The sequence below is a fragment of the Echeneis naucrates genome, chromosome 2, assembly GCF_900963305.1.
Source record: "Echeneis naucrates chromosome 2, fEcheNa1.1, whole genome shotgun sequence".
Classification (NCBI taxonomy): Eukaryota; Metazoa; Chordata; class Actinopteri; order Carangiformes; family Echeneidae; genus Echeneis; species Echeneis naucrates.
This window is the reverse complement of record NC_042512.1, coordinates 7,159,038-7,184,787: the sequence shown is the minus strand read 5'-3', so window position 1 is coordinate 7,184,787 and position 25,750 is coordinate 7,159,038. Positions and strand designations below refer to the sequence as shown.

Genomic DNA, 25,750 nt, shown 5'->3' with positions numbered 1-25,750 from the left:
AAAACAGACGTCAGCATGAAGATCCTCCGTGTGGATCAGTATAATATCAGCCTGATGTCTGCAGGTCAGAGTCACCACAACTGTAACATCATATTAATCTGAGAGCAGAAATAAAACATGAGTCTGACCTCAGAGTCTCCAGTCTGCAGCGAGGACTCTCCAGAAAACCACACAGATCATTCAGTCCTGAATCCTTCAGGTCGTTCTGACTCAGGTCCAGTTCTCTGAGATGGGAGGGGTTGGACTTCAGAGCTGAGACCAGAGAAGAACAGCTGATCTCTGACAAACTGCACTTCATCACCCTGAGTAAAGAACAAAAGATGTGACTTTAGGAGACAAAGTTCCTGCTTGAAAGTGTTCAATGTTTCATCATCTGTTCAGAGCTGAAGGTTTAGAAAGAGGAAGTTTAGAAAATGAAAGTCAAACAGCTGAACCAACAGGAAGCAGCTTCACAACAGTAAAATACAAATAGTGACAAGATTTAATGAGAAAATGAAACAACACTGAAAAGAACCTGAACTGACTCAAACTGTCAACATAGTGATTTTAACACATCAGAAAAAAACCAACAGCAAGTTAAGACAAAGATCAGCTTACTGACATTGGTTGGTTCCGGATTAATGACATCTGACTGGTTGACTGTTTTGTCATTTTTTTTGTCCAATCCTCCAGTCATTTTCTCTTCTCAAAGTTTCATTGGTTAGTTGGAACTTTTAAACACTGAGTCATTGCTCTGATAGTGAATTCACTGCAGGACTGCTGAAAGCTACATGGACCGAGTCCAACCCTCTACTGACCTCAGAGTCTCCAGTCTGCAGTGAGGACTCTCCAGAAAACCACACAGATCCTTCAGTCCTGAATCCTTCAGCTTGTTCTTACTCAGGTCCAGATCTCTGAGATGGGAGGGGTTGGACTTCAGAGCTGAGACCAGAGAAGAACAGCTGATCTCTGACAAACTGCAGTTCTCCAACCTAAGTAAAGAATAAAAGATGTGACTTTAGGAGACAAAATTCTTGCTTGAAAGGGTTTGATGTTTCATCATCTGTTCAGAGCTGAAGGTTTAGAAAGTAGAAGTTTAGAAAATGAAAGTCAAACAGCTGAACCAACAGGAAGCAGCTTCACAACAGTCAAACAGCCCTTACTAATATTAATTACAACATGCTGCTACTTCCATAAAGACGTACTGACTCCACCTCCTAAACTCTACCAGCTCCACCTGTGGCTCCATCTGTACGAACTCATGTTTATTAGACATTCTACTAAACATCCTCAAGTTTTCAAAGACAACAAAAATGTCAGACTGACTCTGGAGAAAAATCATGACTTGGTTCACAACATCTGGAACATCTTCACTTCATTCAGCTGTGACCACTTTTAACAAACATGCTAAGTTTGGTCTGAATCTCTCAGTCAGTCTGCTTTAGTCACATGACTTTATAGTCGTGTTGGAACAAGAAAACACTGAAAATATATTTGCTCATGTCAGTGTGGAAAAATATTTCCTGTCATTCAAATACTGAAGGATTTTTCTCCTTTTCTTAATCTTTTAAATCTGTAGTTCAACATTTCTCTGCCACAGTGACTGGACTAAACCAGAGAATGATAAAACAGACGTCAGCATGAAGATCCTCAGTGAGGATCAGTATAATATCAGCCTGATGTCTGCAGGTCAGAGTCACCACAACTGTAACATCATATTAATCTGAGAGCAGAAATAAAACATGAGCCTGACCTCAGAGTCTCCAGTCTGCAGTGAGGACTCTCCAGAAAACCACACAGATCCTTCAGTCCTGAATCCTTCAGGTCATTGTTGTGACTCAGGTCCAGTTCTCTGAGATGGGAGGGGTTGGACTTCAGAGCTGAGACCAGAGAAGAACAGCTGATCTCTGACAATCTGCAGTTCTTCAACCTGAGTAAAGAATAAAAGATGTGACTTTAGGAGACAAAGTTCCTGCTTGAAAGTGTTCAATGTTTCATCATCTGTTCAGAGCTGAAGGTTTAGAAAGTACAAGTTTATAAAATGAAAGTCAAACAGCTGAACCAACAGGAAGCAGCTTCACAACAGTCAAATACAAACAATGACAAGATTTAATGAGAAAATAAAACAACACTGTAAAGAACCTGAACCGACTCAAACTGTCAACATTGTGAGTCACCACAACTGTAACATCATATTAATCTGAGAGCAGAAATAAAACATGAGTCTGACCTCAGAGTCTCCAGTCTACAGTGAGGACTCTCCAGAAAACCACACAGATCCTTCAGTCCTGAATCCTGCAGGTTGTTCCAACTCAGGTCCAGTTTTCTGAGATGGGAGGGGTTGGACTTCAGAGCTGAGACCAGAGAAGAACAGCTGATCTTTGACAACCGGGAGCCCTCCAACCTGAGTAAAGAATAAAAGATGTGACTTTAGGAGACAAAGTTCCTGCTTGAAAGTGTTCAATGTTTCATCATCTGTTCAGAGCTGAAGGTTTAGAAAGTACAAGTTGAGAAAATGAGAGTCAGCTGAACCAACAGGAAGCAGCTTCACAACAGTCAAATACAAACAGTGAAAAGATTTAATGAGAAAATGAAACAACACTGTAAAGAACCTGAACTGACTCAAACTGTCAACGTTGTCATTTTAACACATCAGAAATAACCAAACAGCAGAGTCAGCCAAACTTTATTTCTATCTCTGATTCTGCCACATATGAACTCCTGTATAACAATCTGAGCTCTGGCAGGTAAGTCCACTCTAAAACCAGTCAAACAGTCTACAAACAAGCTGCAGAAGTTCTACACAGAAAACCAAACTCATGATTAATAATGATATGTCAAGAAACATGAACAGTTAAATGAGGAAATCATATTTGAATATGCAGAATCTATTCTGATCTATATCATCTTTAATGGATTATAGGGATGGTGAAAACAAAAAGATTAATGGTGAACCAAGATGAAAGACAAGTTGTGCATTTTAGGCCAAAATCAAGTGTGAGAAGTTGAGTAGTTGTTAATCTTGAGACAGTACTGCTGTCCTACACTGATCAGTATAAATGTCTTGGCCTGACGTTGGACCAACACATGACATTTAACCCAGCTGTCAGTGTTTTAGCTCAGTCTGCAGGTAGAGCCCTGAACAAGTCTGAACACTGTGCTCATCTGGGAGTTCATACTTTCACTCTGTTCAAAAACGTACGTGTGTGTGTGTGTGTGTGTGTCAGGGATTCTGTGAATATTCTCTTTGTAATACTCAGCATCATAGAGCTATTGGTTATCTTACAGCAGTACACAAATGGACCTCAGTGTTGGCTCTTCATGGTGATTTGGGTTGGGAGCCCTCGAGTATCAGACATAAGAGACAAATGCTCCAGCTGTGGAACAGATCTGTGAAGCTGCCTGATCATAGAATTACTAAAAAGATATTTCATTCTGACACTTTGCATCACCATCCCTGAGCCAGTGAGCTAAAATTAATATTCTATATGTGTGATTGCTCTGATATTTTCATTCAGAAATGATGTTGTGATATTACAGATATTATAAACAAACTGTTCCTAAAGCAGAGAGATAAACGGTCTCTGGATGTTTGGAGGAAGCCAAAATGAAGAACCTACTGTCTTCATAAGAACACTTACAGTGTGGAAGCTTACATTAAGAATAAGTGAACTAAAAGACAAAGATCATTATGGACAGTTGTGTTCAGGAACACTTCCATTAGTCCCAGAAACAGGGAGCTTTAATGCCACACCTGAGGAAGACCGGATTTGTTCACTATGCAAACTGGATGAAGTAGAAAGTCAGATCCATGTTTTGTTTTGTTGTTCTGTGTACGAGCACCTCAGAGGTGTTGTTGTTGGTAAAATGGTTTATATTTATGTTGATTTCTCTGATTAGGATGATTCTGAGAAACATGAGTTCCTTTTTTAGCAGAGACACTCATGTGGTAGCTGATTTCATTTCCAAGGCTGACGGAACAACAAAATCTTTGATTTGGTTATTTTTTGTTTAAAATATTATTTAACATTATTACCTGAGAAAAGGATAATAATGTATCTGTGTATGTTTATGTGCAGATATGACAGTTTATGTTATTACAGCAGCCACTGTATGATTAAATATATGTATTATAAATCCATGTGGGTTGGGCCTATTTATGCAACAGAGAATTTCCACAACAGAAATGACACACAAATGTGTCTACAGTAGTGGACTAACAAAGGTCAGTGGAACTCCTCTAATGGGCTGTTGTCACAAGGAGCTTTGTGAACACTCCTACAGAGGTTAAATACCTGGGTCCAACTCCACTGTCTGTCAGACTAGTGAGGACTGATGAACTGATGAAGCCCCTGAGATAAGAGGCCAAACATCTTCTTAGACAAACCTAAGTGCAGTTTCTTTCCATTCGACAGATAAATAAATAAATGAAATGATTCACAGATTCAAATGTGAATATTAACATATAAATATTCGTTAATATATGATGTCCCCCTAAAAATCAGTTTTCAAAAGTGGCTTTCAAACATTTAACAGTTTAAATGTTAAAACCTGAAGAGGATTTTCCCTCATAAATATAAACCTGTCTGCAGGTCAGAGTCACCACAACTGTAACATCATATTAATCTGAGAGCAGAAATAAAACATCAGTCTGACCTCAGAGTCTCCAGTCTGCAGTGAGGACTCTTCAGAAAACCACACAGATCCTTCAGTCCTGAATCCTCCAGGTTGTTCAGACTCAGGTCCAGTTCTCTGAGATGGGAGGGGTTGGACTTCAGAGCTGAGACCAGAGAAGAACAGCTGATCTCTGACAAACTGCAGTTCTCCAACCTGAGTAAAGAATAAAATATGTCAAAAGATGTGATCTTTAATGGATTATAGCGATGGGTAAAAAAAAAAAAATCCTGATTCTAACCGATCTTCATTTGTATGATCTGATATCAGTCCGTAGAATCCTGAGACTGATATTTAACATAGCTGGGAGATCAGCGAGGCAGACGGAGCAAACATGTTTCCTGCAGCAGAGAGAGGAGGGCAACGGGGCAACTGCTCCCCCAGCAGACCAGCCCTTAGAGCCAATCCTTATCTTAGTGTGGAACCAAACCACTGCAGCTGATTGGACTAAAGCTTTGCTACACAATCACAGCAAAATGGATGTTTTCCTGAGGTGCTGATGTTTACATTAGGTATGTTTGGTTTAAACATTCAGATTTCCCTCCACTCCACCTACTAATGCAGATATTCCCACACAGATATTTAAGGTGTTTGGGTCAGGCCATGAATCAGCAACATTATTACTCTGTGTTACTTCGTAGTTCAGATAGTCTGACCTGAACACATCATTTCCAGGTGGAGAGTGGAACCTGATATTTAGAAACTTGTCCAGAGATCTTAGAACAAGGATTATCAAATTTAAAATCCGAAACACAATTTACTGGGCACCGTCTAAATTAAATCAAATCAATTTTTATTTGGATGGCACTTCTCATACATAAAAGAAACACAAAGTGCCTCACATAAGCTAAAATCAACTAAAATCAACAAGAGGAAGAAAAAGGCCCCAACCCTAACCAACTGCAACAAATAGACACACACACACACACACCACACACACACACACACACACACACACACACACACACACACACACACACACACACACACACACACACACACACACACACACACACACACACACACACACACACACACACACACACACACACACACACACACACACACACACAAGTTCAACCCGCATGCAGTAGCTGTCATTAGAGAGACATGATCAGGCACCAAGACCCTAGGTGAGAAGAAAGCCACCTTTGGGGGCCAACCACCCTGAGAGGGCTCCAGGCCCACAGCTAGGGAGAGCTGCCACAGAGACAACCCCAACCCAGGCAGACAGGAGGCCCCACACCAAGGTGTGGAGCCATCCACAGGACAGAACCTTCATCAGGAGACCCCCATGAGGAAACACTGAGGAAAAAAACTAATGGACTAAAACTACTAAAACAGTAAGACAGTAAGATAGAAGGTACAAAATAAACAAAGTACAAGCATTAAAACGGAATTAAAGCATGCAGCTAAAATCATATAAAATGAAGATTAAATATGAGAAGAAGCCTGCAAATTCCCCTGCTCTCACCTGTCAGGCAGTCAGGGGTTAACCACCAAACGGACCCAAAGGACCGTGATGTCATTTCACCTGCGTGCTGCCCGGTTTCCAGTATCCGCCAGCAAGAGAGGTTGTAGAGTGTGTAATGCTGTACATATTGTTGGTGATTCCTAAGTTGTGCGTGTTTGAAACTCTAAGTGTTACCTTTATCACTACAGGTTGTTAATTACGTTACTTTCCTGTTGGTCGGATGATTGCTAAATCACACCTAGATTTTTACAGACTGTGACAGTTTGAAATCCTGTAAATTAGCTTGAAGTTTCTCTCTCTGGCCTTCAGGACCAATGACTAAAACCTCTGTTTGTCCTGGTTGAGCTTTAGGAAATTTGCTTCCATTCATGACTAGACATCTAAAATACAGTTATAAAAGGTATCAAAAGGCCCTGTGTCATCAGGAGTCATGGCAATGTACAATTGCATATCATCAGCATAATTATGAAAGTGGATGCTGTGCTTCCTGATTATATCCCCAAGGGGAAGCATGTAAACATTAAAAAGAGTTAGACCTAAATTTCACCCTTGGGGAACCCCATATTTTATTTTATTTCCAAGGCTTCAGAAACACAGCTAAATCTTTTGTTTATGTATAATATGTAATATATTATGCAACATTATTACCTGAGAAAAGGATAATAATGTATCTGTGTATGTTTATATGCAGATATATGAGAGTTGTTACAGCAGCCACTGTATGATTAAATATATGTATTATAAACCCATGTGGGTTGGACATTTTTATGAAATGTAATGGTAATTTCAGTTCCTTACATTTGATCTACTTGGGATACCCTACTTGACTTTTCCTCACCAGGATGTCAGATCCTTTGGGCAGACCAGAGGATGTGAAAACACACCTTTGGGTTGGGGGCATTTCTCAAGTATAAATGTTTAGCTCTCCCTATGCTTGGGGTCTTTCTTCATTTGTCCTGCTCGTGTGATGATTGACCTTTTCTTTGCAAAGAAAATAAAAACTTGATGGCCGGCAAAAGTCTCTATTTCATTCTTCACCAGCAGCAGAGAATTTCCATAACAGAAATGACACACAAATGTGTCTACAGCAGTGGAATATTAACATACAAATATTCATTAATATATGATGTCCCCCTAAAAATCAGTTTTCAAAAGTGGCTTTCAAACATTTAACAGTTTAAATGTTAAAACCTGAAGAGGATTTTCCCTCATAAATATAAACCTGTCTGCAGGTCAGAGTCACCACAACTGGAACATCATATTAATCTGAGAGCAGAAATAAAACATCAGTCTGACCTCAGAGTCTCCAGTCTGCAGTGAGGACTCTTCAGAAAACCACACAGATCCTTCAGTCCTGAATCCTTCAGGTTGTTCCAACTCAGGTCCAGTTTTCTGAGATGGGAGGGGTTGGACTTCAGAGCTGAGCCCAGAGAAGAACAGCTGATCTTTGATAAACTGCAGTTCTCCAACCTGAGTAAAGAATAAAAGATGTCAAAAGATGTGATCTTTAATGGATTATAGGGATGGGTGTTACAAAAACTGATTGGACTAAACTTACTTAAAATTACATCTGGATTTTTGTGTTGGTTCCTCCTTTCCCTAGGTCGGGGTCGTAACATAAGTGGCGGCTTGTCCAGGATCATAATCCGTTAAAGGATTCCCGGAGCCAAAACAATAAGGTTAAAGTCTGCTAGCGGTAGGAGCTCTGCAAGGACACATTAACTTCCCGTTTTGAGTTCCTGGTGTACCATTGTATAGTAGTAAAAAAAAGTATATATCATGTCAAAATCTTGTGTGTTGGGTTTTCGTCTGTTTTTCCCCTCAGTGTTTATTGCTTTGTATTAGTTTTTGTAACTAGTACTGTCTGCCATCTGACTCTAAGTGTCCCTCTTTAGATGAAATACAGAATCCTGACATTCTTTTGTCTATTTAAAGAGAATTGTAATCAAGTTAACACTGGATAAGTTGTTGTGGTGGCATGAAAACTAACAAATTTTAATAACCAAAAACAAAAACAAAAAAAAATTGGGTCTTGTAGAGGAAGTACAAGGTCCAGAGGCCTTCTCTCCATTCATGCGTCAATATGTGAGTCAGGTCACCAGGACCAGCTGTGGCACCTAACAACTCAAAACAATAAGTCGTTTGGAGCCACCTTATTTCCACTGCTGCAGTGTGTTGGTCATGTACATTCATGTAACTGCTTTGGGGTCAGTGGTTCATGTAAACATTATTATTCTAATAATGGACCAGGTGGGAGGGTTCCTTGGAAAATGAAAACATTAGTTCTTACAATCTGTTTGATATTCAAACTAAATTGGCATTATGACTGAAATATCCCAAACTCAACCAACAGAGCCATGTTACATGTGGATGATCTATTCTGTTGGCTAAGAAAGAAAAATGTTCACATTATGCTGAACAGTGTTCCAAAACGGTGCTGGATGTGGAGACTAATGGAGAACCAAGACAAAAGAAAAGTGGAGCATTTTAGGCCAAAATCAAGTGTGAGAAGTTGGGTAGTTGTTAATCTTGGGACAGTACTGCTGTCCTACACTGATCAGTATAAATGTCTTGGCCTGACGTTGGACCAACACATGACATTTAACTCGGCTGTCAGTGTTTTAGCTCAGTCTGCAGGTAGAGCCCTGAACAAGTCTGAACACTGTGTTCATCTGGGAGTTCATACTTTCACTCTGTTCTGTAATGTGTGTGTGTGTGTGTGTGTGTGTGTCAGACGATGTTTCTGCTGTCTGGGGATTCTGTGAATATTCTCTTTGTAATACTCAGCATCATAGAGCTATTGGTTATCTTACAGCAGTACACAAATGGACCTCAGTGTTGGCTCTTCATGGTGATTTGGGTTGGGAGCCCTCGAGTATCAGACATAAGAGACAAATGCTCCAGCTCTGGAACAGATCTGTGAAAATGCCTGATCATAGAATTACTAAAAAGATATTTCATTCTGACACTTTGCATCACCATCCCTGGGCCAGTGAGCTGAAATTAATATTCTATATGAGTGATTTATCAGATATTTTCATTCATAAATGATGTTGTGATATTACAGATATTATAAACAAACTGTTCCTAAAGCATAGAGATATTAAGAGATCATAATGGACAATTGTGTTCAGGAACACTTCCATTAGTCCCAGAAACAGGGAGCTTTAATGCCACACCTGAGGAAGACCGGATTTGTTCACTATGCAAACTGGATGAAGTAGAAAGTCAAATCCATTGTTTTTGTTTTTTGTTCTGCGTACAAACACCTCAGAGGTGTTTTAGTTGGCTAAATGGTTTATATTTATGTTGATTTCTCTGATTTGGATGATTCAGAGAAACATGAGTTCCTAATTAGCAAAGAGACTCATGTGGTAGCTGATTTTATTTCCAAGGCGGAGGGCACGCAGATAAATATTTTGTTTGGTTATTTGTTGTGTTTAAAATATTACGTAACTATGACTTCAGAAAAGGATAATAATGTATCTGTGAATGCTTATATGCAGATATGAGAGTTAATGTTGTAACAGCCACTGTACAATTAAATACATGTCTTATAAACCCATGTGGGTTGGGCTTTTTTATGAGGTGCAAATAAATAACTGAATGAAATGAACCACAGACTAAAATCTGCATATTAACATACAAATATTCATTAATATATGATGTCCCCTTTCAGAAATACAACACAGAGTGATAAACTATGTCCAATTCCAATGTCATTTTCAAATAAATAAAAATGACTTTTCCAAAGTTACTATCAAACCATTTAACAGTATAAATGTTAACCTGAAGAGGACTTTCCCTCATAAATATAAGCCTGTCGGCAGGTCAGAGTCACCACAACTGTAACATCATATTAATCTGAGAGCAGAAATAAAACATGAGTCTGACCTCAGAGTCTCCAGTCTACAGTGAGGACTCTTCAGAAAACCACACAGATCCTTCAGTCCTGAATCCTTCAGGTTGTTGTGACTCAGGTCCAGTTCTATGAGATGGGAGGGGTTGGACTTCAGAGCTGAGACCAGAGAAGAACAGCTGATCTCTGACAAACTGGAGTTGTCAAATCTGAATAATGAGTAAAAGAAGCAGATAAAATCATTGATAATCAGTCAGAAATGTTCAGAAGACTTTAAAACAAAGTGCCACCACATTCTGTCTGGATGTTTGAAGTGTTTCTTTAGTGTAATTGTCATTTCAGCCACTGGAGGCTGAAGTTCAGCAGCTCCTCACTCTAAAACAAAGCGATTCCCTCAGCTGACCTGCGGCTGCAGTGGAATACAGGACATACTTGTGTAGGAATACAGCAGTTGGCTGCTTCATAAATATGTGGCAGCAAAGGAAAGTTCTGCTTTGATGTGAAGATGAAGCTCTAAAATCTTCTAAATGAAGAACATTTCAACATGTGTGGGACTGTTTGTTTTCAAAGTGTGTAGAAGAACTTTTTGATGTTGACTCCGTCCACAGCAGCTCATCACTCAGCTTCTGTACCGCTGCTCTGAACTCCATCTACTGCAGTAACACACTGACTGAGAAGGACCACACCACAAAGAAACACAACCATCACTGTGCTGCACATGAACTGTGCTCAGTGCAGGGAAACCTGTGGTGGAGCTCCAATCCTTTGGAAATAGAAGCTTTCAGAGCACAGGGGGGCCACGGCCACGTGTCTGAAAGCCCCATGAGGGCTGGAGTCTCAACAACACAACTGACTCTGGTCCTCAGCTCCACACCCTCCAAGTCTGAAGACATTTATTAGGACATTAGATTAAAGATCTACCACAGTGGACTGACCTCAGAGTCTCCAGTCTACAGTCTGGACTCTCCACAAGATCACGCAGCTCCTTCACATCTGGATCCTGCAGGAGGTTTCCTCTCAGGTCCAGTTCTCTGAGATGGGAGGGGTTGGACTTCAGAGCTGAGGCCAGAGAAGAACAGCTGATCTCTGACAACCAACAGCATCTCAACCTGGAAATGAACAAATAATCAGTCAGAAATGTCCTAATCCAGAACTTCTCCACCTTTTCAAGTTCTCAAATGTTGCTGGTCCACATCAGACCTTGTTCCAATCCAGACACAGAGACCAAGACATTAAAAATCCAGTCCTGATCCAGGACTAAGGTCCCTCTTGGTCCTGGTTTCTGACTTTTCCTTATTAATACATTAAACAAGTAAATTCAACTATTGGAAAAGAATTACAACTTTTATTGTTATTATAAAGTGGAAACATGAAACAACAATTATTTTAAAAAAAAGGGAATATATTTGACTTCTATATGAAGATAATAATTGGATTAAACATTAAAAAAAATCTAAAACAATAACTGAACTGACCTCAGACTCTCCAGTCGACAATCTGGATTCTCCAGAAAACCACACAGATCCTTCAGTCCTGAATCCTGCAGGTCATTGTTGTGACTCAGGTCCAGTTCTCTGAGATGGGAGGGGTTGGACTTCAGAGCTGAGACCAGAGAAGAACAGCTGATCTCTGACAAACTGCAGTTCTCCAACCTGAGTAAAGAATAAAATATGTGACTTTAGGAGACAAAGTTCCTGCTTGAAAGCGTTCATCTGTTCAGAACTGACGGTTTAGAAAGCAAAAGATTCGAAAATGAAAGTCAGACAGTTGAACCAAAATGAAGCAGCTTCCCAACAATACTTTGGCATACTTACAGTTACACAGTCCTTTAAACCTTTAAAACGGAGGAAAATGTGTTCTCTTTCAAGTCACGTTTTCATCTTTCTGATATCTTTTATACTTTTTGATCAGCAATTATTCAAGTGTCATGCTCGTCTCACTTCATTTCTGCTGAAAATGACAGTTTCCATGTGTATGCATTGCATGGAATGTTGGTGGCTGAGAGTGGAGGACTCTTCAGTTAGAGTGTGTCAGTGAGTTGATGATTATCAGGGAAAAAAAAAGGCGTTCAAAATGCATTACATTTCTGCCTATTGTCTGTCAAAAGCTAAAAAAGTATCAGCAATGGTGCTGCATGCTCACGCCTCCACCTGCGTTGAGCTTTAGTTGACTAAAACCATCACATGTAGAAATGACCAACATTTGACTAAAACTTTTTGACTAAACATTTTTGTCCATAAGACTAAGACTGAGACTAAATCTAAAATGGCTGCAAAACAGCAAAACAATACTGGATATAAAACTGGATATAAAACATGAGTCTGACCTCAGAGAACTGATTTTACTATTATCCGCGCTTTAAAAGGTCATGGTTCATTTAATCCCAAAGGCTCCGCTACACTGACTTTTTCTGTTTTAACTCCCAAAAAACTAACACGATGCTGGTACAATATTTTAGGCGCAAGCTGCATGTAACAAAAACAAAGTTATACCCAGTTTTACCAGTTCTGCTAATTATAAGCAACTTTGGGCTTCTTGTTCTGTAAAATTGCTTGCAAATATCGTCAGTCGCAGGTTGCGGGCTGAGCTGGTACCAAAAAGCACAAAAACAACAACACAAAAACCCAAAAAAGCAGCAAAAACAACAAAAAAAAAGAAAAGACTTTGTTCCAGTACAAAGACTGAGACCAAGATCAAGATTTTAAAGATCCACTCCTGATCCAGGACTAAGGTCTCCTGCTGCTGGTTTCTGTCTGGAGATCAAACATGTGAAACCAACGGTTTGGTTCCTGTAAGACCTTATTAATATATGTCATAAAGAATGACAATTACTATATTGATTACTATATTAATTACTATAATATTATCATAATCATAACATGAATTATTATTAGAACAACTGGAAACATGAAATGACAACAATTTAAGATTTTGCTGATAAAAAGTGAATAAATTCATGTTCTATATTAATATCTGGATTAAACATACAAGATCTACAATTATAACTGAACTGACCTCAGAGTCTCCAGTCTACAATCTGGACTCTCCAGAAACCCACACAGATCCTTCAGGTCTGAATATTTCAGGCCGTTGTGACTCAGGTCCAGTTCTCTGAGATGGGAGGGGTTGGACTTCAGAGCTGAGACCAGAGAAGAACAGCTGATCTTTGACAAACTGCAGTTCTCCAACCTGAGTAAAGAATAAAAGATGTGACTTTAGGAGACAAAGTTCCTGCTTGAAAGCATTCAATGTTTCATCATCTGTTCAGAGCTGAAGGTTTAGAAAGTAGAAGTTTAAAAAAATGAAAGTCAAACAGCTGAACCAACAGGAAGCAGCTTCACAACAGTCAAATTCAAACAGTGGCAAGTTTTAATGAGAAAATGAAACAACACTGTAAAAAACCTGAACTGACTCAAACTGTCAACATTGTGATTTGAACACATCAGAAATAACCAAACAGCAGAGTCAGCCAAACTTTATTTCTATCTCTGATTCTACATTCATGTAACTGCTTTGGGGTCAGTGGTTAAAGTAAACATTATTATTCTAATAATGGACCAGGTAGGAGGGTTCCTTGTGAAATGACAAGATTAGTTCTGACAATCTGTCTGAATGTCTGATGTCTGATATTCAAACTATTGTATTTTTCGTACTATAAGGCAAACTAAAAGTCCTTAAATGTTCTCAAAAATCGGCAGTGCACCTTATGTATGAATTCTTATTGGACTTAATGAACTCGAACCAATTTTATGTGGTACACTGCACTCAAAGATCTGTCAAAATGTTTTACTATGACTTTGGTTAGTGACGAAGCAGCTACGCTTGATGGATTGTCGGAGCGTTCCCAGCTGACACAGGCACGTTGTATTAACGTTGGTCCTTGGTTGGATATGGACTGCAACATCAGACAACGTTACATAATTAATTATGTAGTGCAAGTTCCATTTACCTGACTGTTTTGTTTCGCTTTATATACGTTTTATCATGTGCCTTATAACCCGGTGCGCCTCATGTATGAAAATCGACCCGCTCATTTATATTGTGCCGAACACAAAATACGGTAAATTGGCAGTATGACTGAAATATTCCAAAGTGAATCGATAGAGCCATGTGACATGTGGATCATGTAATTCTATTAAGAAAGGAAAAAAGTTCACATTATGCTGAACATTGTTCCAAAACGGTGCTGGAAGTGGAGACTAATGGAAAACCAAGACAAAACACAAGTGGTGCATTTTAGGCCAAAATCAAGTGTGAGAAGTTGAGTTGTTGTTAATCTTGAGACAGTAATGTTGGACCAACAGTAGCCTTAGTAGCTGTAGGGGAGGGAAGGAATTTGTGAACCTGTTAATCTTGCAAAAAATGTTATTCTGACCTGAGAGCTTCCAGCTCACAGTGTGGACTCTTCAGTCCAGTAGACAGACGCTTCACTCCTGAATCCTGTAGGTTGTTGTTACTCAGGTCCAGATCTCTCAGACTAGAGGACTGGGAGCTGAGGACTGAGGACAGAGCTTCACAGCTTCTGTCTGAGAGGTTACAGCCACTCATTCTGAAGAGGAATCACAAGAGTAAAAAAAAACAAAACGTATATATTATAATTTAAGTAAAAGTATGTCTATAAATTATTAATGCAAAACCATTAAACTAACCTGAGTCCTTCCAGTCTGCACTGTGGACTCTCCAGTCCAGCAGACAGCAGCTTCACTCCTGAATCCTGCAGGTTGTTGTTACTCAGGTCCAGATCTCTCAGACTAGAGGACTGGGAGCTGAGGACTGAGGACAGAGCTTCACAGCTTCTGTCTGAGAGGTTACAGCCACTCAGTCTGAGGAGGAATCAGAAAAACAAGATAAGTGATTAAAGAATCATGCTTTTGAGTCTCAATTAAAAAAAGATCCAGTTGATCTGGATGGATTTATTTGCACACACAGAACTTTGTTGGAGGCTTTGACCACTGGCAGCAGCCTCAGAAGAGCCTCCTCTGAAGCAGAGTATTTCTTCAGGTCAAACACGTCCAGATCTTTTTCTGATGACAGTAAGATGAAGACCAGAGCTGACCATTGAGCAGGAGACAGTTTATCTGTGGAGAGACGTCCTGATCTCAGGGACTGTTGGATCTCCTCCACCAGAGAACCATCATTCAGTTCATTCAGACAGTGAAACAGGTTCATACTTTTCTCTGGAGACACATTCTCACTGATCTTCTTCTTGATGTACTGGACTGCTTTCTGATTGGTCTCTGAGCTACTTCCTGTCTGTGTCACCAGGCCTCGTAGGAGAGTTTGGTTGGTCTGCAGTGAAAGACCCAGAAGGAACCGGAGGAACAAGTCCAGGTGTCCATGTGGACTCTGTAAGGCCTCATCCACAGCACTCTGGTAGAGACGTGTTGTTTTAGATCCAGTCCTTAATAATGTAAACCTTCGAGTTGTTGTTTGTTCTTCTGCCATCAGATTGACTCCAGAGTTGATGAAGGTCAGATGGACATGAAGAGCAGCCAGAAACTCCTGAACACTCAGATGGACGAAGCAGAAGACCTTGTCCTGGTACAGCCCTGTCTCCTCTTTGAAGATCTGTGTCAACACTCCTGAGTAAACTGATGCTGCTCTGATATCGATGCCACACTCTGTCAGGTCTGATTCATAGAAGATCAGGTTTCCTTTCTGCAGCTGCTCAAAAGCCACTTTTCCCAGAGACTCAATCATCTTCCTGGTCTCTGGACTCCAGTGTGGATCTGACTCAGCTCCTCCATCGTACTTGACCTTCTTCAGTTTGGACTGAACCACCAGGAAGTGGATGTACATCTCAGTCAGGGTCTTGGGCAGCTCTCCTCCCTCTCTGGTCTTCAACACCTCCTCCAGAACTGTAGCAGTGATCCAGCAGAAGACTGGGATGTGGCACATGATGTGGAGGCTTCGTGAGGTCTTGATGTGGGAGATGATCCTGCTGGCCTGCTCCTCATGTCTGAACCTCTTCCTGAAGTATTCCTCCTTCTGGGGGTCATTGAACCCTCTGACCTCTGTCACCATGTCAACACACTGAGGAGGGATCTGATTGGCTGCTGCAGGTCGTGTGGTTATCCAGAGGCGAGCAGAGGGAAGCAGTTTCCCCCTGATGAGGTTTGTCAGCAGCACGTCCACTGAGGTGGACTCTGTAGGATCAGTCAGGACCTCAGTGTTGTGGAAGTCCAGAGGAAGTCGACACTCATCCAGACCGTCAAAGATGAACACAACCTGGAACTGATCAAAGCTGCAGATTCCTGCTTCTTTGGTTTCAGTGAAGAAGAGATGAACAAGTTCCACCAAGCTGAACTTCTTCTCTTTCAGCACATTCAGCTCTCTGAAGGTGAAGGGGAATGTGAACTCTATGTCCTGGTTGGCTTTGTCTTCAGCCCAGTCCAGAGTGAACTTCTGTGTTAAGACGGTTTTCCCAATGCCAGCCACTCCCTTTGTCATCACTGTTCTGATTGGTTGGTCTCTTCCAGGTGGGGGTTTAAAGATGTCTTCTTGTCTGATGCTTGTTTCTGCTCTGTCCTGTTTCCTGGATGCTGTTTCAATCTGTCTGACCTCATGTTCCTCATTGACCTCTCCAGTCCCTCCCTCTGTGATGTAGAGCTCTGTGTAGATCTGATTCAGAAGGGTTGAGTTTCCTGCTTTAGAGATCCCCTCAAACACACACTGGAACTTCTTCTTCAGAGTAGATTTGAGTTTATGTCGACAAAATGGCGCATTAAATTCTGAATGGGCAAAATGAAAATATCATCAAAGAGTAAATTACAAGGTTGATGTTTACTTTTCTTCAGGAGTAAGAATTTGATTATTTCTCTCCGTCTCCTGATACTTTAGTAAATGTCTAATTGATCCATCATGTTAAATCCTCTTACTGCTCTGCAGACAGTCAGCCAGCTCCTCCTGCTTCATCCTCCTCAGGAAGTTCACTGTGATCTTCAGAAATGCCTCTCTGCTCCTCCTCTGCTCTTCATCCACCTCATCATCCTCATTCTTGATGAATTGTGGGTAATCTGGACTCAGACTCCTTTTGATTTTCTTCAGCTCGTTCTTCACAAAACAGACGATGTTCTCCTCCAGCAGCTGGAACACAATAACATCCTGTGTAAAGTTCACTCTCAGTATAAACTGGTGGATCAAAGCATCAGATCATCAGTCAGCAGAGTTCAACTTTAGCTGCTGCTGTATCATCTGCTGCCACGTCCCTTTCCAGAGCTACACAGAAAGATTCAGACCTGCTGACTTCACTAAACTAACTTCACTGGTGTAACTTACTAAGTTTGACTTTAGATTCTGACAACACAGAGATCCTGATCATCACATGAAGACCAAACTGATACGGCCCTTCAACACATCAACTTAGGAAGTGAAAATTCAGGGTATTAACTGTGACTGTGGCTGAAGATGGATCAGACCACCTGAACTAGTTCACTGATGAATTATTCCATCTTTAAACCCTGTAGAGACAGAGTCCATGGAGGTCCAGGACTGAATCTGATTAACTTTGGTCTTTGTTATTAAGTCACAGCTCAAATTATCTAGAAAACAACTAACTAAACTTTTCTTTAGGATTCACTGTAGATGAAGAAGATGTTGTTGTTTTGTAAAAGTCTCCAACAGAACATATTCATACAGAACATATCTGTTGAGGCTGATGGATTATTGCTCTGTGGTGAACTACAACTCCCAGTCCTCTCCCACTCTCTCCCACCCCAAACCTGTTCAATCCCAATTCAACTCCTGTCTGTCACAGAGTAAAGCTCTACTGGTCTAAAGAGTGCAGCTTCAAACTCAAGTCTTTGTTGGTGTCTGTTGTAGTCACTGGATGAACATTTACACACCATAAATATGGAGTCCAGGTCTGTGTGATGATGTTTGTCAGACTGAACTCTGAGGAGAAAAGACACAAACACACAGTTTGTTCCAGGAGTTTTCTATGAACACCAGAGAAACTGATAGACAAGCTTTGATACATTTAATGAGTCAGACATCAACAAATGATCAGCTTTTACCTTTTTTCTTCGATAAAATCATCCATAGACTGATCACTCTTCATGGACACACAGCTGGATACAGCAGACTGTTGTCCTCCCTTAAAGTTAATAGGACGATCCAGAGACCGATCACTCTTCATGGACACACAGCTCAGTTCAGGAGAATCTGGTCTTGACTTCTGGTTGCTAGTAGTAGCCAAGCTGACATTAAAATAATCAACAACCAGGAAAGTGAACAGAAAAATATCAGTTTTGAATTAGTTGCCATCGTCAAGCACAACATTCATTTATACAGCCACAAATGACCCACAATTTTTCATTGTTTGATTTCTTTTTCATCTTAATAAAATTTACATAGCACTTAGACTTTTTTGATACTTTTAATTTGACTCACATGAGCATTTTGTTGCCTGATTTTAAAAAGGGCAAGACAAATAAAGATGATTATTATTATTATTATTATCATCATTATCATCAGCCTGGGGATCTAGCTCAGTTGTAGAGCTGGGTGCCTGTCATCCATGGGTCCTGTTTCAAACCCCAACCAGATTGCAAACCCAGTGGTAGGTTTGTTTCGGTCCCAAGCCCGGATAAATGGGGAGGGCTGGGGCAACATCTGTAATGACAATTGTGGCCAAATCAATCATGAAAGTTACAGAGCTGAATTGCTGTGGCAACCTCAAATAGGAAAATGCCAAGAAAGAGAGGGAATTAAAAAAAAAAAGACAGGTAGAAATATCATTATTACTCATAATAAAATCTCAACATGTTTGTTAAGCTCACCGTGAAAATAAGGACAAAGAAACAGCAGCAGTAGAAGTTCAGCAGTAAAAAATGTAAGTGACAGTGAGAGTGAATAATGATGGAGCAGTGATCTGAGTGCTGAGCTCTGACAGATGGACAGTTAGAGATCCTCATCTCACCTCTGAGCTTTGGTCTGACTCTCATGTTCCCCACACAGAGTGGTTTTAGAGGGAGGGGCTCCCTCCTCTCTGTCCTCACACTGATTCATAGCTGAGCCTCCACCTTCACACACACAACAAAAAGATTATTACAACAGGATTTATATCACAGGACACATAATCAGCATTACTGTCACTAATACATCACTTACTTCAGCCTTTAACTCCCAACAACAAACTGTTTGACTTTTCTCTCTCTTTGTTGATTTCAGTCAGATTCTTCTATCAACAGAAAAAAAACACTAAATTTCAAACAAACTCAGATCACCATTTACTTTTAGCACTGCAAGTTGAAGAATTATTGAACCTTGACATAGTTGTGATCACCATAGGTTGGCACATTTGAAGGTCCAGAATTTTAATTAGATAAATTTTGGAAGGCCAAATCATTCCTTCAGAAGCCAAATAAAAAAACAAACAACAGCTACAACTAAACCAGTCTGACCTTTGTCAGGAAACCCCAGACCAGAGGAAGTGGTTCTCTCATCTGATGTTTAGGATACACCTTAAACATTGGTTTCTTTGACACATAATTTAAATACTGTGCCTCCACAACTTCACATAGAAATCAGTCTGATCTGTCTGTAATCTGAAAGTTTCAGAGAAATGCATCTCAGATCTGATGGTGCTTCTTCTCTCTGTCCACTAGATGGCGGTATCTGACTGTGGAATGTGTTGATGGAGCTGATTTAATTCATATCACCCTATTGATCTAACAACTTAAAGATTTAAAGATTTCTGTTTTGCCTTAAATGATTCCCAACAATAAAAACAAGGAGTGCTGCTTTAAACCTTCAATGGCTTCACTGTATCTGGAAATGCTCAGAGTGGACCATCAACAGTAAGAGTTCAAGTCACTCAGCGAAGTCCATCCAAGGTGTCAGACGAGTTCTGACATGTTTGTTGTGTCATGCCTCAGCTATAACGTTGCACAGCAGTTCAAGGAACTCAACTTTCTGACACTTTCCTGCTTGATGTGAAGAGAAGAAGCTGCTTGTTCTCCCTCATCAGTCCTGGTGTCTGTTTGAACTGAGGAAAAGTTACACCCTCATAACTTCAGAGTCCAATTATTAAAAGCTTTAGTGACATGAAACCGTTCTAACCTGTGTTAGAAACCAAATCAGTGCCACAGGACTCTTTGGTACGGTGGTGTGATTCTGCAACAACACCTCTTATCACCTCAACTCAGCAGAAGAAGATGTAAATGTGCTGCAACAATATCAATTTCTAAGTCTTGATGGAATTTAAAATAACAGTAAGCACTAAACAAATCATTCAGAGCCAACAACAACAACTGTGTCATTCTGAGTTCAACCAACAGATAGAGCCATCAGAAATCTGGATTTCTTCATTATTTCATTATTTGTACTATTCATATACCTCTGTAATTGTCAAAGAGGACAATATCATGTAATAAAGAGGAAAATTATGAAAAATCAAAACAAAATATAAATGTTTGTTCAAAATTTTATGTTAGCTCATCTTTGCTCTGGAACAATATGGAAAGATTTTACATTAATGTTGCTGAACCAGTTTTCTTCCCCATTACAGGAAATAAACATGATGTGATGAAGTCCACTAGATGGTGATAAACAATGTGGGAACATTTTACATTAAATCAGTCACAGTGTGGAGAAATCAAACAGTTTCTGCTGAACAAACTGGTCATATTAAAGTGCTGCCTTTGTTTCTTATTGTTTCTAAATGTATTGGAAGACAAATGAACCGAGGAAACTGAAGTCAAACCGAGTTCAGAGGCCTCTTAGAGAGCTGACCAGTTCTGAGGAACCTGCATCAATAAACTCAGATTATAATCAAACTGCTGCCAAAAGTAACATAAAAATCTAAATCAACAAGTACAATGTGATCACAGTGATCCTGCTGATAAGAAATTTAAAGATTCTCACCTGCTGAACTCACTTCAGGTTGATTTACACACATTCCAGCTTTGTGTGTTCAGAAAATATGCTGCTGCTCATTCTTCACTTCCTCATTACTCAACCAATTTTCTGAGAAACAAACAGGATGTGATGACGTTCTACTATCTTTTCACTAGTCCACTGGTGACAACCAACACACCCTCAACGACCTGGTTTGCATTTAGTTTAGCATTTTCCCTTAGGGAAAATTTTTATTATAGAATAAGTACGCAAAGAAGAAGAAGCTCAATTTTACTGAAGAGGAAACAATGATTGATCAAACTGACAAAAGAAAACACACATTTTTCAAAGCCCAAGTTCTGACCTTAGCAACTAAATGAAACAAGGTGAATGGCAGAAAGTAACTTTAGAAGAAAACACTGTTAGTCCTGAGAGACAGATTGTCGGGGAAATAAAAAAGAAGCAGTCTGATTTAAAGCTGCTGCCTATAAATACAATTACTGCTCACAACATTAGTGTGTGATGCTGCTGGAGGAGGAGAGGGGACCCTGCTGCTCTCTACACTTGATGATCTATCCTTATCACACAGAATAATAATCTGACTGATGTAGATCATGCATGTTTCTGTTTATTTGTATAAAGATCCTTATCATCATTATAGTTATTAAAGTGTACAGTGACATTTACTCAGGATAGAATTATATTCATTCTTATTAGAAAAAAAAAGAATGCTCACACTTCACTATCTTCAGTTCAAGTGAATCGTCAGATAACATTCTGCTGGTTTAACTGATATCATGCTGATGTTTTCAGCAGTAATTTTATGAGCTCATGTCTTTATCACAAACATTTGAAGAGATCTTGTTAATAAGTAACCACATCATCCACAACCAACCCTCTTTATCTGGAATCTGAACAGGGAGCTGTGAGGAGTTTGATGGTTCATCATCACGATTAAAGCATTCACTGACTGCAACATTTAAATTAATATACAGTTTATTTTAATACTGAACATTAAACAGAACTGAGCAGTTTGTGTTCTTTTATCACTTTGTCTATCTTCCTGTCTTTTTGTCATGTTCTCCAACTCTTCAGCAGCCCTTTTCAGTTAGTTACTCATCTTTATATATCTGAGAAGGTCGCTGGTTGAAAATGATCATCATGGTCTCAGATATGAGCATCAAACTGTCAGTTTTCAAATACAATTTGTAAATACTAATTCCCAAGCAATGGGTTTTCCAAAGTTGATCCAAACACAGTCTGAGCTCTCTGTGGAAAACTGAATATGACTTACAGTAAAATCTGATTCCAGAGCAGCTCTGAACTTTCTGTATCAGGTAGATCCTTCATCCTTTGATACTATCAGACATTACGGTCTGTTCTCAGCTCAGCTGGAGTTTTTCTCTGTTCGTCAAAGTGAACTCTGACCTCCATGTCTCAGTGTCTCAGTGTTACAGAAGTCCACTGTGAGTCTTCGTCCCTCCACAGTCCACAGGGACAAACTGACAGTGAAATAATAATAATGTTAACACTCACCGGCCTCAGCCTTCAGTTTCCCTGCTTCTGCTCCGACAGCTTCAAAATGGAGGCTGAACTCTGAACACTTTCACTTTCAGCTGCTGCGGTGAAGCACATGGTCCTCTGTGTGTGTGTGTGTGTGTGTGTGTGTGTGTGTGTGTGTGTGTGTGTGTGTGTGTGTGTTTCCTCTTGTGAGTGTAACTGTGAAATATTTTCCCCCTTCACTTTTAAACATGTAACACAGCTAAGGTGACCAGACGTCCCAAAAAAAATCGGGGCAGTCTCGAAATTAAAGCAGTTGTCCTAAATCCAGAATCCTGCCCTGATTGTTCCGAAAATCACACTAGAGTAGAGTCTGGAGTTATTTCCTGATAAAACATTAACAACTGATCTGATGGTTGAGTCCTCCTGCAGCCAGCTCCCTCCGATGATGAAAAGAGCGGAAGTCGCAGCCGCGAGAAGGAGTGATGAGACGTTGCAGTGCAGTCAGACAGTGTTGGAAAAGTTCCCTTTCTACATTAACTAGCTAATAGTTCGGTTTACAAATTTTAAAATGAACTAGTTCAGACCATGGTTTATGAAAGTTTGCATTAAATTATGTACACAGTGTGTCAGTGACCGGCCACTGTTTTGCTGTTTTTCTGACATGTCCCGAATTTTACCCATTCTGAATTGGTCACGTTAGTCCAGGGACGTTTCTATCTTTGTGCGCATGCGCTCATCCATTTGAAGAGAACGTGAGAGTGTGTATGCATCTGTGTCGCGCGGGAGATCAATGAAAGACAGGAAATGCCAATCTGCATCAGTGAAACATTCATTCATACACGAGGACATCACGTATATTGTTGGAATAGAAAATCTTATTTTTTCTGTGTGTGCTCCTGAGAAAGAGGCTCATGTGCTGGTTGAAGTGAATCAGCACAGCTTCTGTCAGGAACATCTGTTTGTTGCTGACAACATCTGGATTACAGATGACACATCAGACTGATATTATCTGTGTCATGGTGTTCAGAGATTTCAGCAGCTCACATCCAACACAGAGACTCTGAGCAGGCCAAAGCACCTGCTGGCCTTCGTGGCTAAGCAACAGAGTTCCATCACTCATGAACAAGACCTGAGATACTTGAACTCCTTCACTTGATACAAGGACTCATTCCCCACCTGCAGCAGAAACCACCATACTTTCTGTTAACAGAAGAATGCACTGAGCGATTGTGCCACAGAGAGATGATGAGCAGAGTGAAGCTCTGCTGGGTGAATGCAGGATGTCCTGTTTACAAGACAGACACTTTAAGCAGCTCAGCATCAGTGCTGCCAGTTTCTCTGCGGTCTGTCTCTGAAACCACGTCTGTGTGGGTGAACACTTCACTGCCATGTTCATCATATAGCGCAACAACATCACACCACTACATAAGCAACAGAGTTCCATCACATGGCCTCAGATGGCCTGCTGCTTCATACTCAGCTGTGAACTGATATAATGAGTGCTGTAAATCACTATAATATCAGTCAAAGTGCCTCCCTGGGTGGGCTAGAACCACCATACTTTGAGTTAACAGCCGAACGCGCTGAGCGATTGTGCCACAGAGACATGATGAGCAGAGTGAAGCCCTGCTGGGTTTGAATGCAGGATGTCCAATTTACAAGACAGACACTTTAAGCAGCTCCGCATCAGTACTGCCAGTTTCTCTGTGGTCTGTCTCTGAAACCACGTGTGTGTCGGTGAACTCTTGTGCTCCTCACAGTTGTGTGTCACTTCCTCAAAGGTTTGAAGTGATGTGTGAGTCTGAAGAGCTGCTGCCTTTGATACATCACCTGATGATGTCACAATACTCACAGAATGAAACTCCTCCTTTGAAGCTGCTTTGAAGAATTTCCAAAATCAAATGTGATTCAGATGTAAACACAAAGGCTGCCCCACTGTCACCATTCAGAGCAGCTGAGAAGATTATTGATCATTTAAGACCAACTTTGTGCAGTAATATTCATATAAAATGAGAATAAATGGCAAAATAAAATAAAATATATGAATCCATACAAAAAATAAATAAATAAAAAACATGTCAAAGTTAAAACAACCGTGTGCAGAACAGCAGCTGGTTCAGTTCAGGATATGTTCAGGTAACAGTCAAAGCTCCATACACCATGACAGTCCTGCTTCTGTTTACCAAAAGCCTCCAAAGCCCACTCAGGGACCTGCTGTGTTTAGTTCACTTGTTGCTGTATCTCCAACAAAGAGCTAAAGTCTTGTGGAGAATGTGTGTCGATCCCACTACCTCTCAAATGTTAAGCGAGCGCTCTACAATTCGAGCTAATTCCCCTGGGCTAGCATGCTAGCATGTTGTATTTAACACATTGTAGCTAAGCTTTGCGAAAAGGCCCCTTGAACAACCTCTGAGTTCACCATCAACAGGTCTCAAAGATCTGCTTTTTAGTTTCCAGGACACAGAGGAAGAGGATGTCTCCACATGCACACTTCATTCTTCGTGTTTTCACTTATTGTTAAATAAAAAAAATAAAATTTCATTCATCCATGTGTAATTAGTTGTTATGTAATATATATTTTCTGTGTGGCTTAGTCTTAAAATTATAATGGTTGTGTGGTCTACTCCTGCCTGAAATTTGCTGAAAAATTTGCCCATCAAAGTCGACCAAAACAACTTTGTCCCCAAACACACTTTACAACAGTAGAGAAAAGAAAAGCAGCTTCTGTCAGAAGAGGGATTTGAAACTACACCTCCAGGAGAGACTGCAATGTGAACACAGCACCTTAGACCGCTCGGCCATCCTGACTCTAAAAAAACTAGCTGAAAAATTAGCACATCAAAGTGACTACACAATATGTACACCATGTAGCAGCCACCTGTGTGAAAACAGCAGCTGGTCTTTGCTGCTCATTCATGCTAAGCATGGCCTCTACCACTGAACTACATCCCCTGCTCGATGTGTTGGCTTTGGCTGACCACACATACTGCGACAGGTAAAACACCAATCTGTCTAATGACGCCTCCTGGATGAGAGGTCAAATGTCTTCAGAAATGTAGAACCAAGTCTGGTTGCCTTAGACATATTATAACGGGATGACTGAAAACCCTGATAGACTCCAACACACTGTGACTTTGTGAAACAACCAGTGGAGCCACCTGGTGGTCAGTAGAAGTGCAGCCCCTCTGAGCTGGTGGCAGACCAAGGCTTCAGTCTGCACACATCTTCCACATGTGATGGCACACACACTGTGTATTGTGGCAACATCCGTCCCCTCAGAGAGAATCTGCTCTTTAACCCTCCTGTCGTTTTCACCCCCCGCCCCTTACTTTAGTGTTCCTGCTCTGTTTTAACTGCTCTTAAATTAACAAAAAAACCATCAATCACCACCAAATTTTTGTTTAACACTCTTTAGCTGTTAA

The 25,750-nt window shown here is 40.4% G+C and overlaps 1 long non-coding RNA gene across 1 annotated transcript; it reads right to left on the bottom strand.

The window, feature by feature from the left end:
• Positions 1-18,948: 18,948 nt before the first annotated feature.
• Positions 18,949-22,410, bottom strand: LOC115057197 (uncharacterized). The gene is made up of 3 exons (XR_003841911.1): positions 22,362-22,410; positions 20,853-20,954; positions 18,949-19,009 (listed from the first exon to the last, which is right to left on the bottom strand). It is a non-coding gene; the product is annotated as an uncharacterized LOC115057197 (long non-coding RNA).
• Between the last annotated feature and the right edge of the window lie 3,340 nt (positions 22,411-25,750).